Source organism: Pseudophryne corroboree, chromosome 4 (genome assembly GCF_028390025.1).
Source record: "Pseudophryne corroboree isolate aPseCor3 chromosome 4, aPseCor3.hap2, whole genome shotgun sequence".
In the NCBI taxonomy this organism is placed as follows: domain Eukaryota; kingdom Metazoa; phylum Chordata; class Amphibia; order Anura; family Myobatrachidae; genus Pseudophryne; species Pseudophryne corroboree.
The window spans coordinates 132,535,316-132,554,378 of record NC_086447.1 but is presented as its reverse complement, the minus strand read 5'-3'; the positions used below and the strand labels follow the sequence as shown (position 1 = coordinate 132,554,378).

Here is a 19,063-nt window from a genome sequence, read left to right as displayed (position 1 = left end):
GTAGTGTATAACTTCAGTCAGTCCTGTCTGTGTCCCTGCTGCTGGGGAGACCTACAGTGTATTGTGCATTGTATAAGAGTTGATTACATGTAGTTTTTGTGGCTCGCCCAAGACAGGCAAAGTGGATATTAACAAAAGCAGCATGAAGACACACTCACCAATGATGGTAAATCACATTAAATTAGATATGGTTTTTAATCTAAGCTTACCAGATCATAGGCGCATAAACCAGCGTTAGTGCTATTTGTCAAGTAGGGTATACAGATATATATGTAAATGCTGGAAGTGGCAGGAGAGAATTGCATGTTATGCATTGCACATCATTGCAAACCGCAAATGCTAAATGTAGCCCTTTAATCTCTGATCAGTGACAGCATGGCAGGACATATTAATCTCTTCTGCTTAGAGTCCTTTCACCACCTTATCCAGAGCGAGCCAGTTATTCTATGCAGTATTATCAGACAAAGGAAAACTGTAACGCTCAGGCTGGTGTTGGACTACAACTCCCAGCAGCGGAGAAAAGAAGCACAGATAGCTCATGGCTGGCTAGATGTTACAGGAAGGCAGGACGTTTTGTGATGTCATCACCAAACAATGTTCTTACACTGGCATATGTGTGCCTAGAAAGTGTGTCAGTTTCACAGCTGCCCAATTTCCTGGCACAGTCCCATTTTAGATTTGTTCCCATCTTAATCGCCCTGACAGTGTCCTTGTTTATTAATACTAGCAGCACAGTACCACTTATACTCTTCTGTATACTTGATGTAATTCTTAATAACTATTCTTAGCAGTTTTGTTTTATTCTGAATTATAGGGGTCTATGGTGGAGATGTATCAAACCTTTGAAAGAGATAAAATTGAGACGTTGCCCTTAGCAACCAAGCAGCATCATTTTATAGACTGTCCTAGATAAAAGATAGCTACAATCAGGCATGACGGGCCCATCGGCGGAATGCAGCAGTAGGGGCCTATGCTTAAGGGTGTGGTCAGCCTTGAGAGGGGGTTGGGCCAGTCACCACATTGGTTTGCCTAACCATTAGTGAGTGCATGGGCTGTGCCCTTTCATACGGTTAGGGTTTTCCATGCACAATAATTTACCAGATTTATGCACTGTAGAAATACACCACAGTCTTGTGCAGTATAATGTAACATATGTATAATGTATAACTCAAGTGCACAGTCTGAAACTTGTTCCATAAAGGAGAGGGTGGACCCTTAGGCAGTGGGGACCACTGGGGGTTTCCCCTGCACCCCCGTGGGCCAGTCCGACCCTGGCTACAATAGTATATAGTAGTAAACGTATTGGTTGCTATGGGTAACCTCCACTTTTCCTCTCTTGAAGGTTTGATATATCTAGCTAAATCCAGGGGGTATCCAGATGATACTGTAGATCGACAGTGTATAGGTCAACATTCATTTGGTTGACAGATACAAAAGGTCAATAGAAGAAAGGCTGACAGTGCTTACGGTCGACAGGTTCAAATGTCGACTATCCACGGGAACATCTATTGGGAATAGTAACCTGTGCCAAGCCGTGCGGAGCAAGCCACCTGCTCAAAGCGTGGTGAGGAAGCAAGTCCACGAGAGAACAAGTTTCTACTGATGATGATAAGATAACAGGAAAGATACTACATTTGGGACAAAATAACGGCAAAAAAGTGTGGACCATTTGTGTCGACCATTTTCATGTTGACCCTTTGAACCGGTTGACCTTTTATACCTGTCAACCTAATGCATGTCGACCTAAAATAGGATTTCGGTAAATCCGGTAAATCCTTTTCTCGTAGTCCATAAGGGATATTGGGGAGACTCAGTATGATGGGGTATAGACGAGGTCCAAAGGAGCTGGTGCACTTTAAATATATTTACTGGGTGTGCTAGCTCCTCCCCTTTATGCCCCCTCCCACAGGCAGTTATAGGTAAAACAGTGCCCGAAGGAGAAAGGAAAGAGTGGTGAGATTTAATACCAGCACACCACTAACATATAACAACCAGCAACGGCTGGTAACAACAACAGCAACAGTTGAACAGGTAACTGCATAACTGAGAACCTGCAGAAAAGTCAACGCACTGAGGCGGGCGCCCAATATCCCTTATGGACTACGAGAAAAGGATTTACCAGTAGGTAATTAAAATCCTATTTTCTCTCGCATCCATAAGCGATATTAGGGAGACTTAGTACGATGGCGATGCCCCAAAGCTTCCAGAACGGGCGGGGACGTGCGGAGACTGCTGCAGCACCGCCTGCCCAAACCAGGTATCCACTTTGGCGAGGGTATCAAACTTGTAGAACTTAACAAAAGTCTTCTTCCCCGACCAGGTAGCAGCTCGGCATAGTTGCAAGGTCGAGAGTCCACGGGCAGCCGTCCAGGAAGAGCCCACCGATCTTGTAGAGTGGGCTGTCAGAGACTTAGGAACAGGTAAGGCAGCCGACACATAGGACTGTTGGATAGTAAGCCTAAGCCAACGAGCAATGGACTGCTTCGAAGCAGGACAATCCTTTTTCTGCACATCATAGCGCACGAACAAGGAATCCGTCTTTCTGATCCAAGCCGTTCGCTTGACATAGATCTTCAAGGCTCGCACAGCATCCAACGCCTCCAGAGGAGCAGAAGTGTCAGAACTGGACGGAACCACAATAGGCTGATTCAGGTGAAACGCAGAGACAACCTTTGGCAGGTACTGCTGCCTAGTCCTGAGCTTCACTCTGTCCTCGTAAAAGACCAAGTATGGACTTTTACACGATAAGGCCTTCAATTCTGAGACACGTCTAGCAGAAGCCAGGGCCAGTAACATCACTGTCTTCCACGTGAGGTACTTGTCTTCTACCATCATCAGAGGCTCAAACCAGGAGGACTGTAGAAATTCCAACACCACATTCAAATCCCAGGGTGCCGTAGACAGCACAAAAGGAGGTTGTATGTGGAGTACCCCTTGCAAGAAGGTCTGAACTTCTGGTAACAGCGCCAATTTCCTCTAGACCTTAATGGAACCCAGACGTAAGCCCTTATTCACACCAGCCTGCAGGAAACATAAGAAGCGTCCCAAGTGGAACTCTGCAGGCGGATATGTGCATTCCTTGCACCAACAGACATATCTTTTCTGCAGATATGATGATAGTGTTTTGATGTCACAGGTTTCCGGGCCTGAACCATGATAGCAATAACCTTTTTGGAAAGGCCCTTGTGAGCTAGGATGTTCCACTCAACTTCCATGCCATCAAATTAAGTCACCGTAAGTCCGGGTAGACGAACGGTACTTGCTGAAGAAGATCGCCTCTTAGTGGTAGATGCCAAGGATCTTCGATGGACATGTCCAGAAGATCCACGTACCACGCCCTCCGAGGCCAAGCCGGGGCAATCCAAATTGCCTGGACTCCTTGATTTCTGATTCGCTTGAGCACCCTTAGGAGCAACGGAATCGAAGGAAACAGGTAGACCAGCCGGTAGGGCCAACGAAACGTCACTGCATCCACTGCCCTCGTCTGAGGGTCTCTGGTTCGTGAGAAATACCAGGAAGCTTTTTGTTGAGACGAGAAGCTATCATGTCTATCTGCGGGCAGCCCTACTGTTGGATGATCTGTTGGAACACCTGATGGTGGAGTCCCCACTCCCCTGGCTGGAGATCGTGATGACTCAGGAAGTCCGCTTCCCAGTTGTCCACACCCGGAATGGAGATTGCCGACATTGCTCTTGCATTTCTTTCTGCCCAGAGGAGTATCCTTGACACCTCTCGCATGCAGGCTCTGCTTTTTGTCCCCCCTTGCCGATTGATGTACGCCACTGCTATGGTGTTGTCTGACTGTACTTGGATCGCGTGATCCTTGAGCAGAGGAGAGGCCTGAAGCAGAGCATTGTAGATCGCCCGAAGTTCCAGAACGTTGATCGGAAGGAGGCTTTCGTGGGCTAAACACCTGCCCTGGAACGGCGCCCCTTAGGTGACAGCTCCCCATCCTCGTAGACTCGCATCTGTCGTGAGGAGGGTCCAATCCTGAATCCCGAAGCTCCGGCCCTCCAGTAGATTGGAGGACTACAGCCACCACAGGAGGGAAATTCTGGCCTGAGGTGACAGTCGAATCACCCAGTGCATCTGTAGATGTGACTTGGACCACTTGCTCAGGAGATCCAACTGAAATGTTCTGGCATGGAAAATCCCATATTGGATCGCCTCGTATGAGGCGACCATCTTTCCCAACAATCTTATGCAAAGATGGATGGACACTCGAGTAGGTCAGAGCACCATGTGGGCCATTTCCTGAAGTGTTCTCGCCTTGTCCTCTGGTAGGAACGCCTTCTGGGCCACAGTATCCAGTAACATCCCCAGGAACAGGAGCCACCGAATTGGCTCCAGGTGGGACTTCTGTAAGTTGAAGATCCACCCATGGTGTGACAGAAGGTGGATAGTGTGGTCGATATGGAGCAATAAAAGCTTCCTGGATCTTGCTTTTATCAGAAGATCGTCCAGGTAAGGGACAATATTGACGCCCTGGACCCGGAGCTGGAACATCATCTCCGCCATCACCTTTGTGAAAACCCTTAGAGCTGTAGATAGGCCGATGGGCAGTGCCTGGAACTGGTAGTGGTTGTCCAGCAGGGCAAACCTCAGGTATGCCTGTTGAGGTGGCCAAATCGGAATATGAAGGTAGGCGTCCTTGATATCCAAGGAAACCATGAATTCCTGTTCTTCCAGACCCGCAATCACTGCTCACAAGGATTCCATTTTGAACTTGAACACCTTCAGGTAAGGATTCAAAATGGGTCTCACTGAACCATCCAGCTTTGGTGCCACAAACAGGTTGGAGTAGTAACCTTTTCCTTGTTGAGGTATTGGTACTGGAACAATGACACGTGACTGGACCAATTTTTGGATGGCCTGTCGCAACGTAACCTGCGTAACCTCCAAAGCTGGTAAGCTTGATTTGAAAAATCATTGGGGAGGAGCACCGTCGAACTCCAACTTGTAGCCCTGAGAAATAAGATCCCTGACCCAGGTATCCTGGCAGGAAACCTCCCTGACACGGCTGAAGTGACGCAGTCAAGCTCCCACCTTGAGATCCCCTCGGGGTGGGTGGGCACCGTCATGCTGAGGCCTTAGTGGAAGCAGAACTGGTGGACTGTTCCTGAGAGCCGGAGTTTGCAGGCTTTCTTGTCTTATCTCTGGTGCCTCTAGCCGCATTGGAGGCACCTCTTGCCCTAGATCGAAATCTGTTAGACCGAAAGGACTGAATAGACGGCCCCGGGTAGGAGCATCTTGCCGAAACGTGGATTTCCCAGCAGTGATTTTGGAAATCCATGTATCCAACTCAACCCTAAAGAGCAATTCCCAGAAAAGGAGAGGGATTCCACAATGCGCTTGTATTCTGCGTCCACTATCCACTGACGCAACCACAGCAGAAGTCCTAGCATTAATATTACCCATCTCCTTGAGCGAATCACACAGGACGCGTGCAGTGTCCTGAATGTGCCTTAGGTGGGTCACCGTAGTGACCAGAGGCATAGCCCCGGAATGGCCCTCCTGAATTTGAGCAGTCCATGAATGAATGGCATGGTCATCCAGCAACCCGCTATGACCGGCCTTTTGCGATACATCTGCTGCCATGTAAATAGATTTCAGTGTAGCTTCTATTTTGATGTCCCCTGGATCCTTAATGGTAAAGGAGCCCGGGGCAGGCAGCACCGCCTTCTGGACAGTCGAGAGACTGATACATTAACTCCCGGGGGTTCTTCCCAGAATTTCCTACCTTCAGGAGCAAATAGGAAAGTGCGCAAAAACTTTTTTGACACTTGGGCCAAAATTTACTAATATTCGTGTTTGAGTCGGTTTGTGTAGTGTTTAAACTCGTTTTGTATCGGGTGCATTTTCATGCAACTTTTTTAAACTATATACGCCAAGTTACACGCATTCGAGTTTATTGTTTTCGGATTTTCCGATGTCGATGCCAGTCGTTTTTTTGGGGCACATTTACGGCCGTCATTGTCGTTTGCGTACGTGTTTTTGTTGTTTTTGCTGGGTTTTTTCTAAGTTAAATGCGGCAGGGTTTATTTAAACCGCGGCCGCATTTTCACTTTTAGTTTCGTTTTTCATCCCCGTTCGTGATTGGTTGTGTTTCAGATGTAGGAGTGTCTGTGCGCAACCATATAAATACGCCCCAAACCGTCCGCACCTCGTGGGTTTAGTTAGTGGTGAGGAGGGAGGTTGTGCTGTGGAGGTTGGTGAGTAGTTTGTTTGGTGAGGAGTTTTTTGGCCGATTTCTGAGTGTAGTATTGTGTTTGAAAGTAGTCTTATCATTCTTGTAGTCTTGTGTTTTTTGGTTCTGTCTCATTTTTTGTCCAAGTTTTTTTTAATTTAGTGTCCCTTGTCTTGTGTGTGTGTGTGTGTGTGTGTGTGTGTGTGTGTGTGTGTGTGTGTGTGTGTGTGTGAGTTGTGCAGTGGTAGTGGAGGAGTGTGTTGTTGTTGTTTTTTTTTTTCTTTGTTAAGTGTTTAGACACACAATTATGTGTGACTCAGAGGTGGGTGAGCTGGAGGGTGTGAGTGAGGGGGAGGAGGTCGGTCAGGTGGAGGAGGTGAGTGTGAGTGAGGTTAGTGAGGTGGAGGAGGTGGGTGAGGTTGCTGCAGCAGCCTCAAGTCACAGTGATAGTGACAGTCAGAGAGCTCCGCAGCCACGCACCACTACTAAGACTGGGCGGAATGTTAAGTTTAGTTATGCAGAAAATGTGGCATTGGTGCGGGAGCTGATGAAGTATCAGCGGCAGCTATTTGGGCCTGAGTTCGCCAAGGTGCAAACACGGAAGAAGACGGTGTTGTGGGCGAAAGTTGCTGCTGCTGTCAATAGTGAGGGGGTTGTCAAGCGGACGGAGGACACGTGCCACAAACGGTACTATGACATAAAGCGACATGTCAAGTCCAAAATGGTCAAGGAGGCGAAGTCGGCTCGAAAAACCGGTGGTGGGCAGCCCTATATTGCAAGATATCTGGACTATGAGGAGCCCATGCGGAGTGTAATACCTCCTGAAGTAATCTCTGCAACCCATGTCCGGGATTCCGATCTGCCCAGGAAGAATGGTGAGCATGTGTATTTGCATTAACATTCTATGACCTCATTTTTTTTTTTTTTAAATGTGTGTCATGTGACGTTGCATATTACTCCCATCTTTAAGTGTGTGTCAGCAGATACATTTTTTTTTTGGTAATGTTTTCTCCAAAAGCCAATGTAACATCTAACTTTATTGTATGTCATGTGTTTTTTTTCTGTATATTTTCCATGTGTAGTTTGGACTTGGTGTGTCATTGAATTGTCCAGCAATAATGTTTTCCTTTTGCACATTTTTACGTTTTTAATTTGGACTATGTTTTATATTTAGGTTATCCATGTGCAATGTAGCAAAAACAGTGGTTGTCATGTTAGAGGCTGGAGTAGTGGAAAGTGGTTTGGGAACCACTTACATGTGTAATGTCATTAGTACTGAATGTATTAATTTTTTAGATAAACCCACTATTTGTATGTTCAGTTTGAGTCTGTATTTGTACCCTGACACAACACTGCAGTCTCCTTTTTTTTTTTTTTTTTGGCTTTTGTTTGCCTCATATAGTGGTAATGTGTGTTTGGAGTGCCACATCACAGAGCAATTTCTATATTGCATCTGTTAAATTTTTTCTTTCATTACAAAATGAAGATGTGTGTGTTTTTGGTTGTTAGTGTATGTATTTTTACTTGTGTCCTATGTCTGTGTCCTGTACATGTTTTCCTGTGTTGCACTTTCCATAGTGCATATGGCTATTGGACAATGTTTTTTGTTTTATGTAGTGGTTTTTTGGTTTACGGACCTTATTCTTTTGGTACAAAAAAAAACTAAGCATTTTTTACAGAATTAATGTTTATAAGCATAATGGGTGGATGTATCCACAATTGCATGAATACATGATTTATTTATTTTGGTTTTACAGTGTTGGAAAAAAGCAGTACTGCTCGTCCTACAGTAACTCCCATGACATCTGATGATGATGACGCTGCGGAAGCAGGTAAAGTGTCCATTGTAGTATAGGGTATGTTTGTAAAGGAATGGCCATAACAACATTTAACTTTCAATACTAGGTCCATCAAAAGAAGTCTGGAGCAGCAGAAGTCGGACTTCTGTAACACACCACCAAAAAAAACATGTGGCAGCAAAGAAAGCAAGGTCTGATGTCGAGGGCCAACCACAGCAGGCTACCCCGCCACGAAGATTATCGACAGTATGTTCGGTCCCCTCACTCCAAATTTTGGACACAACTCCAAGACGTGAACCACACTCCCCTCATCTTGATTGTGAGTATCAAACTGAAATAAATTTATGAAATTTCAGATCGTAATTAAACTTTTACTTAAACGCATTAAGTCAAAACACATCAAAATCTGATATACTTACCGAAGTCAGTAAAACATGAAATGTAATCCTACAGAAATGGCCTTGTCCACATCCTGTAAATATATGTATGTCCACTTCAGCCATACAGTAGCACATTGTGTGTAAGATGCTGCAACAGAAACTCATGTTTAATTTTGGAAATTAGTAAGGTTGTTTAACAATTTTTCACATGTGTGTTTGACCTAACATTGCCAAATACATATAAAAACATTACTATGTTTGTTTTTGAAAAGCTATAAGGTAACACATTATGGATTACAATATGTTTTTATGGTGGAGTATGTCTGATATACAATAAAAGTAATGTGTTTGCTTTCACAATGAAGTAACCAGACACATTTGCCACAAACAGGCATATGTATTTATTGAAATTATGAGTGATGATGTTGCTAGGCAGGATATCTGAAAGCAACAGACAATGACATGTGTTTCATGTGTAGTGATTTGTTATAATTTATCAAACATATGGATAGCTAACGGATCATTTTTCAAAATTTCAGCTTCTAGTCCTGGTAACAGCATCCCTCCGCAACAACAGCAACACAGTGACATGGATGAGACAATCATGTTAGAAATGCAGCCATTAAGCCAAGGAATCAGGCCCCCAGCACCTGTGAGTACACCACCACAACACAGCCCAACCACACCAGTAACACAAGGCCCTGATCACGTGTTTTGGAGCATTTGGGCTAGACAGCAGGCCACTAATGAAGATTGCCTGCGTAGGCAGACACAAATGTTTGCAAGCCTACCATGTCACCTCAGAAGAATAACCAGAAATATGAGTAGACAAAATGAACAAACCACGAGAATTGGCAATACCATGGAACTCATGCGTGCAGACATTACACAGGTCATGGGCAACTTACAGCGCATAATGGAAGAACAGCACAGACTAATGGAAGAACAGCACAGACAACAGCAAAGCTATATGAACATTTTTCAAAACAATCAAAAGATAAATTAATCTTTATTCCAAATTGTAGACAATCAAAATGCTGCTACACGTGAACTCAATGCCACCCTCACTAACCTCAATGAAACACTCAGATCCATGCACCAACAGCAAACAAGCAGCAGTTCAGGTACGACTACTCCAAATATCACGCCAGTGTCCTCACCACCAAGGCGCTCCACCAGAGCACGCCAACACGACAGTGGTAAAGGCAAAGGCCAGTCCAAGCAGCCAACACCAAATAAATAAAAAATAGAGACACTGATCTCTGTATAGAGAAGAAAATAAACACAGTTAGTAAGTGTAGGTTTTTCACAATATATATAACACTTACCACCTTGACAATTTGTTGAACATCATTAATTATAAGTGTTACAAACAACAACAGGATTTTTGCCAACACATTTATTCTTTCACATCTTAAATTTTTTTGTGAGGAGGAGAAAGTTATTTGATCTGCACATTGATGTTAGCATGCAGTAACAAGACCACTTGATTTTTTTCTAATCATTACTCTTTCTAGATTCCAATCATTCTCATATCCTGCAGGCAGACTAATTGGCAGCCATGCAGAATGTATTTAGCATGCAGTAACAAGACCACTTGATTTTTTTCTAATCATTACTCTTTCTAGATTCCAATCATTCTCATATCCTGCAGGCAGACTAATTGGCAGCCATGCAGAATGTATTTAGCATGCAGTAACAAGACCACTTGATTTTTTTCTAATCATTACTCTTTCTAGATTCCGATCATTCTCATATCCTGCAGGCAGACTAATTGGCAGCCATGCAGATTCATCCATGACCAATATAAATTACAATGTTTTTGTTAACTCTTTTACCTTTCTTCTGTATATGACATTACAAGAATAACACAATTGAGTTGGCTAAAAAGGTCGTAATATGTTGTAATTGCATTTAGATAATTCAGTGCTAAAATGAATGTCATTATTGTTGTGCCATGTTTGTGTGTGTTAAAAATGAGTAATCAGTTTAGTACACATGATGCAGAAACAAATAAATGGTATTTGTATTTAATGAGCACAAATAATGTGCATAATAATAAATATATGTGGGAAACTGTGTATTGACTTACAAATCAGCAAGTTTACTGCAGCAAACATTACGAAATAAAATTTTATTGATGATACTAAGTTTGTGTCCCTTAAATACGATGGATCATCACACATAGGGACACATGTATTCCTCAAGGCTAACATATTATATGTGGAGGAGTGTTTCATTAGGACACAGGTTCTCTAACTCGGTCCCCAGGACCCCAACACAGTGCATGTTTTGCAGGTCTCCACACAGAATCACAAGTGACATAATTATCTCCACCTGTTAAACTTTTAAAATGTGTCTGTGAGTAATTCATACACCTCTTTGGGGTCCTGAGGGACGAGTTTGAGACCCTGTGCATTAGGACGTTACACACAATCTTAAAGTAGAATACTAAAACAAATACTTTGTGGATTATGTGTGCTTGTAATAAATTATCAGTGCAAGTTTAATAACACTTATCCAGACTTCATGCATGCCACTCATAATCTGTTTTGAGTTGTAAAATAAACACAATACACATGCTACATTTGTTTTGCATAAAGCGAGGGTATGTTTGTATGTCTCAAGGAGACAGACACATTCTGAGTGATGGTTTTTAAAAAAAAAAATGGGACAACATATATTAATGCTTACATAACAAATGAAAGAAGCAAACAAAACTTACCTTAAAAAAAACTATTTATGAGTTCTTGCCTAACCTGCCTCCCTACATCTGTACTCCAAGTATCACCAGATGTCTCTAATTCCTCTGCTTGCTGGCTGCTTTCTTCCTCCTCCTCCTCAACATGTGGCAGATGTTGTTGCAAACACATGTTATGAAGAAAGCAGCAGCAGAAAACAATTTGAGTCACCTTCAAGGGATTATACAACAAAAGGCCACCAGACTTATCCAGACACCGAAACCTAGATTTCAGCACACCAAAACATCTTTCTATCACATTCCATGTGGACTTATGTGCATGATTGTAATTGTGTTCAGCAGGGGTATCAGGTCGGGACAATGGAGTTAGAAGCCAAGAGAAACAGCCATATCCTCCATCACCTAAAAAAAAAATATAGTAACGTGATTCATGTTAAGATACAGCAACACATAAGTAACACACTGTGGGGCAGATGTATTAACCTGGAGAAGGCATAAGGAAGTGATAAACCAGTGATATGTGCAAGGTAATAAAGGCAGCAGGCAAACAGATCCTAACTGATAATTGACATATTGGAGCTGATTGCCTGGTGCCTTTATCACCTTGCACATATCACTGGTTTATAACTTCCTTATGCCTTCTCCAGGTTAATACATCTGGCCCTGTATTTGGACAAATTATACACATGCCTACACATATCAAATTACATAACCAGCAGCCACCCATCTGGCATTTGTCCGTCCTCAAACTTATCAAAGAGGGATGACTGAATGAGGATGAAGGAGTCATGGCAGCCCCCAGGGTAACCAGCAACAATACTCATTATTTTGAGATTTGCATCACAAACCACCTGCACATTTGTGGAGTGCTTTAGATGTCGATTGGTATAGATGTGCTGCCTGCCCCTAGGTGGTCTCAGCTGAATGTGTGTGCAATCTATGTCTCCCAGCACATTGGGCATGCCAGCCAGCTCATAGAAATCTACCCTGACGGCATGCCACTGAGTCTCCTGGGTAGGGAAGCAGATTGAGGCATCGATGTGGGGCTGCAAAACAGCCAACACCTGTGTGTATATTTGAAAGAAAATAAAACATGAGATTTTTGGTCACCAGATCTCTCCTTTATCTCTGCTAGTGCTGACTACACTGCGCAGTGGTTTGGGTTTGGGATATTGTGCTGCTGATAATTGTACTGTGTTACCTCATACTGCAAGTTATATCATGTCTGCTTCTGAGGGTAACGGTTCTGGGGCGGAACCCACTGCTGGTGTTGCTGAAGCCACAGGCACATATGAGGAGAATATAGCAGCTGTGGGCTCTGGTTCTGGTGGCTCCTTGCCCCCCAGTGGGACTGTGGCAACGGAGGCGCATACTGACCCACCGTGGGCCGCTTTTTCCACGCTTCGGCATACGCTAGTTCATAAACACCCCCTATGGGACCCCCAATGCCGGTACAACCGTATGTGGGTCCTGCAGCTAACCCGCCGTGGGCGGACGATTTATCTGCTCAATTAAAGAAGTTGAACCAGTCCTTGACTACTAAAATGTCTGACCAACGCTCGCCTAAGTCCAAGAGGTCCTCTAAGCGAGCGCTCGTCTCCTCACAATCCACTGCTGTCACTGACACCTCTTCTGATGAGGACGGCACTTACACTGACCCCACAGGTTCTGACTCAGATACGGCTGATGGGGAGGGTAGTTCACATGTGGATGTTCCTGACCTTTTGGAGGCTATTAAGTTAATTCTGCAGATTACGGATGATCCCGAGCCATCCATGCTTCCTAAGAAACCAGATAGGTTCAAGCGTCAGAAGGTGGTTAAACAGGTTTTACCTCACTCTGATCACCTAGTGGATATACGTCAGGAACCCTGGGAAAACCCGGGTACGAAGTTTGTGCCTCAAAAGAGGATGCTGGCTCGCTATCCCCTCGCGCCAGAGCTGTCTAAGAATTGGGAAACACCTCCTCCAGTGGACTCACATGTGGCTAGGATGGTGGTTTCCTCATCTCTACCTGTCACTACCGTCGCGTTTCTGAAAGAGCCTACGGATAAACGTGTGGAGGGTTGTCTAAAAGCGATTTACACCCTCACGGGTGCTGCACAAAGGCCTACTATTGCAGCTTCATGGGCTGCTGAGGCTATTGAAGCATGGGCCTTGGAATTAGATGCTGAAATCTCCTCTGACCATGCTAGACAATGCTTGTCATATATTGTCACAGCTTCTCGATATATTAAAGAGGCGGCTTATGATGCCGGTATCCTGGCAGCCAAGGCCTCTACTACGTCAGTCCTGGCTCGCAGGATATTGTGGCTGAGATCCTGGTCTGTGGATCTGGACTCTAGAAAAACCCTGGAGGTACTCCCTTTCAAGGGAGATATTCTGTTTAGGGAGGACTTAAATAAGATAGTGGCTGACTTGGCTACTGCCAAAACTGCCTGTCTACCTAATACCGCTCCTTCTGTGTCGAAGGCTAAAGGTATGTCCTTTCAACCCTTTCGTCCTTCAGGTAAAGCAAAGGGTCAGGCGTACCATAAGCAGGCCCGCACTTCCAAACCTGGTAAACCGAAGCCTAAAAGAGCCTGGGCTGCCCGTCAGTCAGCTGCCAAGACGATAAGCCTGCTGCATGACGGGGCGGGCCTCCCCCTGGGGTATTCCAGGATGGGAGGCCGGCATCTAGGGTATACTCAGGAATGGTTGAAGACCACTTCAGATGCCTGGGTACGGGAAGTCGTCACTCGAGGTTACGCCATTGCCTTCAAAAACCTACCCCCTCATCGATTTTGCCAGGCAGACGTCCCTTTGGACCGGACAAAGGCAAAAACTCTACACTCAGTGGTACAGACCCTCCTGGATACAGGAGTCGTAGTACAGGTGCCTCTTCTTGCTCAGAGGGGCCGGGGGCACTATTCTCCACTGTTTCTAGTCCCGAAACCGAATGGGTCCTCCCGGCCCATTCTCAACCTCAAGGCATTGAACAGGTTTGTGAAGATTTCCAAGTTCCGTATGGAAACCCTTCGCTCTATAGTTCTGGCCTTGGAACCTGGGGACCTACATGGTCTCCTTGGACATACAGGATGCTTACCTGCATATTCCTATAGCAGTGTCACATCAACAATACCTGAGGTTTGCTATTGGCAACATCCATTACCAGTTTCAGGCGTTACCTTTTTGGTTTAACAACGGCTCCGCGAGTCTTCACCAAAGTTATGGCGGTGATGACGGTGGTACTCCGCCGTCAAGGGGTCAGGATACTCCCGTATCTGGACGACTTGTTAATCCTGGCAATTTCCCCAGATCTTCTCCTGTGTCATCTGGATATGACTGTCCGGTTTCTAAAAGCCCACGGGTGGCTCATCAACTGGAAGAAATCCTCCCTGGTCCCTGCTCAGAGCATGGTGCACCTGGGAGCGCTGTTAGACACTCACAACCAGAGGTTGTTCTTGTCTCAGGAGAAAGTCCTAAAGCTTCAGGACAGGATTCGTTGCTTCCTTTCTCGTCCGCAAGTGTCGATACATTTGGCTATGCAGGTGGTGGGCCTCATGGTGTCAGCATTCGACATGGTGGAGTATGCTCAATTCCATTCTTGCCCCCTCCAGAAGCTGATTCTAGCCAAGTGGAACGGCCTGCCTCACCGGATCAGGTCTCACATGATCTCATTGACTCCGGAGGTCCGTCTGTCGCTGCTCTGGTGGCTCCAAGACCAACAATTGTGCAGGGGCCGTCCCTTCTGGATATCCAACTGGGTCCTGTTGATGACAGATGCCAGTCTAAGAGGTTGGGGCGCGGTGCTGGAGCAGCACTCCTTACAGGGTCGGTGGACTAAGGAGGAATCTCTCCTCTCGATCAACATTCTGGAGTTGCGGGCGGTCTTCAATGCGTTGAACCTGGCCCAGCATTTAATTCAGAACCGTCCTGTTCAAATACAGTCGGACAACGCCACCACAGTGGCTAACATAAATCATCAAGGCGGCACTCAAAGCCGTTTGGCAATGAAGGAAGCCTCACGGATTCTACAGTGGGCAGAACGCCATCTACCGGCAATATCGGCAATATTCATTCCGGGAGTCCTGAATTGGGAAGCGGACTTTCTCAGTCATCAGGACGTGCATGCCGGCGAGTGGGGCCTCCATCCAGAAGTGTTTCAACTCCTCGTGGAAAGGTGGGGTCTTCCAGATGTGGATCTGATGGCGTCTCGACACAATCACAAGGTTCCGGTCTTCGGAGCAAGGACAAGGGATCCTCAAGCAGCATTTGTGGATGCGCTGGCGGTGCCGTGGAGGTTTCGGCTGCCGTACGTGTTCCCTCTGGTGTCACTCCTGCCCAGGGTAATTCGGAAGTTCAAGCAAGAAAAAGGAAATCTGCTTCTCATAGCTCCGGCGTGGCCCAGACGGCACTGGTTCTCAGACCTGCAAGGCCTATCGTCAGAGCGTCCACTTCTACTTCCACAATGCCCAGACCTCCTCGTTCAGGGCCCTTGTGTCTACCAGGACCTAGCCCGGCTATCTTTGACGGCGTGGCTCTTGAAGCTTCCGTCTTGAGGGCTAAGGGTTTTTCTGAAGAGGTCATTAAAACTATGTTGCGGGCCCGGAAACCGGCTTCTGCTCGGATTTACCATAGGGTCTGGCATTCATACTTTGTTTGGTGTGCATCTAACAATTATGACGCTTCCAAGTTTAGTACAGCCAAACTTTTGGCTTTTCTGCAGCAGGGCCTAGATTTAGGCCTGCGTCTGGCCTCCCTCAAGGTTCATATTTCTGCCTTGTCGTGTGGTTTCAGAGAAAAATTGCGACTTTACCTGATGTTCATACTTTCACTCAGGGTGTGTTGCGTATCCAACCTCCCTTTGTCCCGCCTGTGGCTCCTTGGGACTTGTCGGTGGTTTTGGAGGCGTTGCAGGAGCCTCCATTTGAACCTCTTGGTTCAGCTGACCTTAAGTGGCTTTCCCTTAAGGTGGTGTTCTTGCTGGCTATTGCCTCTGCTAGAAGAGTGTCGGATCTGGGTGCCTTGTCTTGTAGTTCCCCATATCTGATTTTTCACCGGATATTTACCTAAGGTGGTTTCTTCGTTCCACCTTAATCAGGAGATTGTGGTTCCAGCCTTTGTCTCTCCTGATTTGTCTCCCAAAGAGCGGTCTTTGGATGTGGTACGGGCTCTCCGTATCTATGCGAAGAGAACTGCTTCTATTCGAAAATCTGATTCTCTCTTTGTTTTGTTTGGATTTCACAAACGTGGCTGGCCTGCTCACAAGCAGACCCTGGCCAGATGGATTAGAATGGTGATTGCACATGCTTATGTGAAGGCTGGTCTGTCAGCTCCTGCTCACATTACGACCCATTCTACTCGGTCTGTTGGACCTTCTTGGGTGGCCCACCGTGGTGCGACCCTTGAGCTATTGTGCAAGGCGGCTAGGTGGTTCTCCAGTAACACATTCATAAGGTTCTATGCCTTCGATACTGCCGCTTCCCAGGATGCTTCCTTTGGACGCCGGGTTCTTGTGCCCGCTAAAGTGCGTCCCCTCCCATAAGGAACTGCTTTAGGACATCCCCATTGTCCAGACTTGTGGAGCCCAGTGTACCCCGCAGCAGAAAACGAGTTTTATGGTAAGAACTTACCTTTGTTAAAACTCTTTCTGCGAGGTACACTGGGTTCCACAAGGCGCCCACCCTGACGCACTTAGCTTCTTTGGGTTGGTATGGCATTAGCCGCTGACACTTCTCTTGTCATGAGAGTGTGGTATATGTGGCTACTAACCATTGTCGTCTCTTTTCCTGCTACTGCATTGGGCTGGTTAACTAAAACTGAGTTCCTGTGCTGGGAGGCGGGGTGATATAGGAGGCGGCGCTGTGCATTCTGGGAACAGTCAAAGCTTTGAGTCTGTTGGTGCCTCGGATCAAGATCCTACTCTACACCCCCATTGTCCAGACTTGTGGAGCCCAGTGTACCTCGCAGAAAGAGTTTTAACAAAGGTAAGTTCTTACCATAAAACTCGTTTTTTCCATGCTAACTTGAATAGGTCATCTAACTCTGCAGAGTCAGAGAAAGTGACATTAGGCTTGTTTTGTGTAAAGAAAAACAACTGCTGTGATGCAGCGTCCTCTAGAGCGAGCTTTAACACCTCCCGTATAGCCAGAATGAGGGATTCAATACCCTGAGCAGAATCGGAATCCCCACTAACGGGATCCAAATGTCACGATTTGGGTAATTAGACACACTTATTTACGTTCTAAGTGCCTCCTGAGACTGTCCCTGCGCTCCAAGCCTGGCTTCCACCTGCACTGTCTGCGTGCAGCACGCTACATGGCATCTCCTCAGTCTCCCCTCAGCGATCCCGTCAGCGCTGTCATGGCGACTAGTCAGCATGATCCTCCTGTTCCAGTAGATGGCGTCTCCTGTCCTCCGCGGCCTCCGCCGCCATTGCTGTAGGTTTCCCTCCAGAACCAAACATGGGCACAGCCATGTTTGGCTTCATCACATGACTCTCCATAGCCTATCCGTTGCACTCTGGACTCTCCCTGATTGCTCAGCCAATACCTGCTGGCAGTGCTTCCCACCTGGTATAAATATTCTGAATCAAGGCTGCCTAATTGTCAGTGCTTTGGTTGTCTAACACAGTGTGGATGTCTCTCCTGTCTGTGTATGTTCCTACTTGCTGTCTCCAGCTATTCCAGCTCCTGTGACCGTGCTCCACTTAAAGAGACATGCACCAGTTTCCACCCTGCAGTGCTGCCTGACTCTAGCAGTGTTCCTACATCGCTTTCTGTGATCTGCAGTGATTCTTCATTGGCTTTCAGCTCTCAGCGGTGTTCCAGTATCGCGTCCAGCTTCCAGGTGTGTTCCAGAATCACTTCCAGCTCTCAGCGGTGTTCCAGTATCGTTTCCAACTCTCTGCGGTGTTCCACCATTGAACCACAGTTCACCATCGTTGCTCTCACCATCGGACTCTGTCGTGATTGGTGAGTTCCATAGCACCTTACCATATGGGCTGGTACCATTCGGCATCCCCAGCAGTTCTTCAGAGCTCACCTCAACCTCCGTGCATTATCATCATCTTCAGCTTCCAGTGTGTCAGCTGCTGGTCATTATCAGTACATTCATCTATACATAGCCTGCTCAACAATAGGAATGTGCAGATAACAGGTAGCAGTACAGTTCCTAGGGCCCAGTGGTAATAGATTACTGTTGAAATGCTGAAAACACAGTATGAAACAGTCTTTGCAAGACTCGGAGATGTTAAGTCCATTTAGCCAACAGCTAGCCACTGTGTAGATGAATCTACTGCTACTGACCAGCAGATGGGGTATAGGTCATTCGGTCGACCACTGAAGGTCGACAGTGACATTAGGTCGACATGCATTAGGTCGACATGGTCGTTAGGTCGACAGGTCAAAAGGTCGACGTGAGGTTTTTGACTGTTTTTGGTGTAGTTTTCTCCGTAAAGTGACGGGAAACCCACATTAGTGCACCATGTCCCCTCGCATGGCTCGCGAGTTTCGGGCAAGGTTACCGTTCCAATCGTAGTCTACGTGGATCGTTAAGTATGAAAAAATAGGATTTTAATACCTACCGGTAAATCCTTTTCTCTTAGTCCGTAGAGGATGCTGGGGACACCATAAGAACCATGGGGTATAGATGGGATCCGCAGGAAACATGGGCACTTTAAGACTTTGAATGGGTGTGAACTGGCTCCTCCCTCTATGCCCCTCCTCCAGACTCCAGTTATAGGAACTGTGCCCAGGGAGACGGACATTTCGAGGAAAGGAATTATTGTTAAACTATGGTGAGATACATACCAGCTCACACCTCAACACGCCGTACAACATGGCATATAACGGAACTCCAGTCAACGGCATGAACAACGTCAGCAACAGGCTGACTATAACATAACACAACCCGTGTGTAAACATAACTAATAACTGCAAATAGAGTCCGCACTGGGACGGGCGCCCAGCATCCTCTACGGACTAAGAGAAAAGGATTTACCGGTAGGTATTAAA

The 19,063-nt window shown here is 46.2% G+C and overlaps 1 long non-coding RNA gene across 1 annotated transcript; it reads left to right on the top strand.

Moving 5' to 3' along the window:
- Positions 1 to 11: 11 nt before the first annotated feature.
- On the top strand, positions 12 to 9,450 carry LOC134909051 (uncharacterized). The gene is made up of 4 exons (XR_010175836.1): positions 12 to 166; positions 7,945 to 8,019; positions 8,093 to 8,305; positions 8,906 to 9,450. It is a non-coding gene; the product is annotated as an uncharacterized LOC134909051 (long non-coding RNA).
- The last annotated feature ends 9,613 nt before the right edge of the window (positions 9,451 to 19,063 follow it).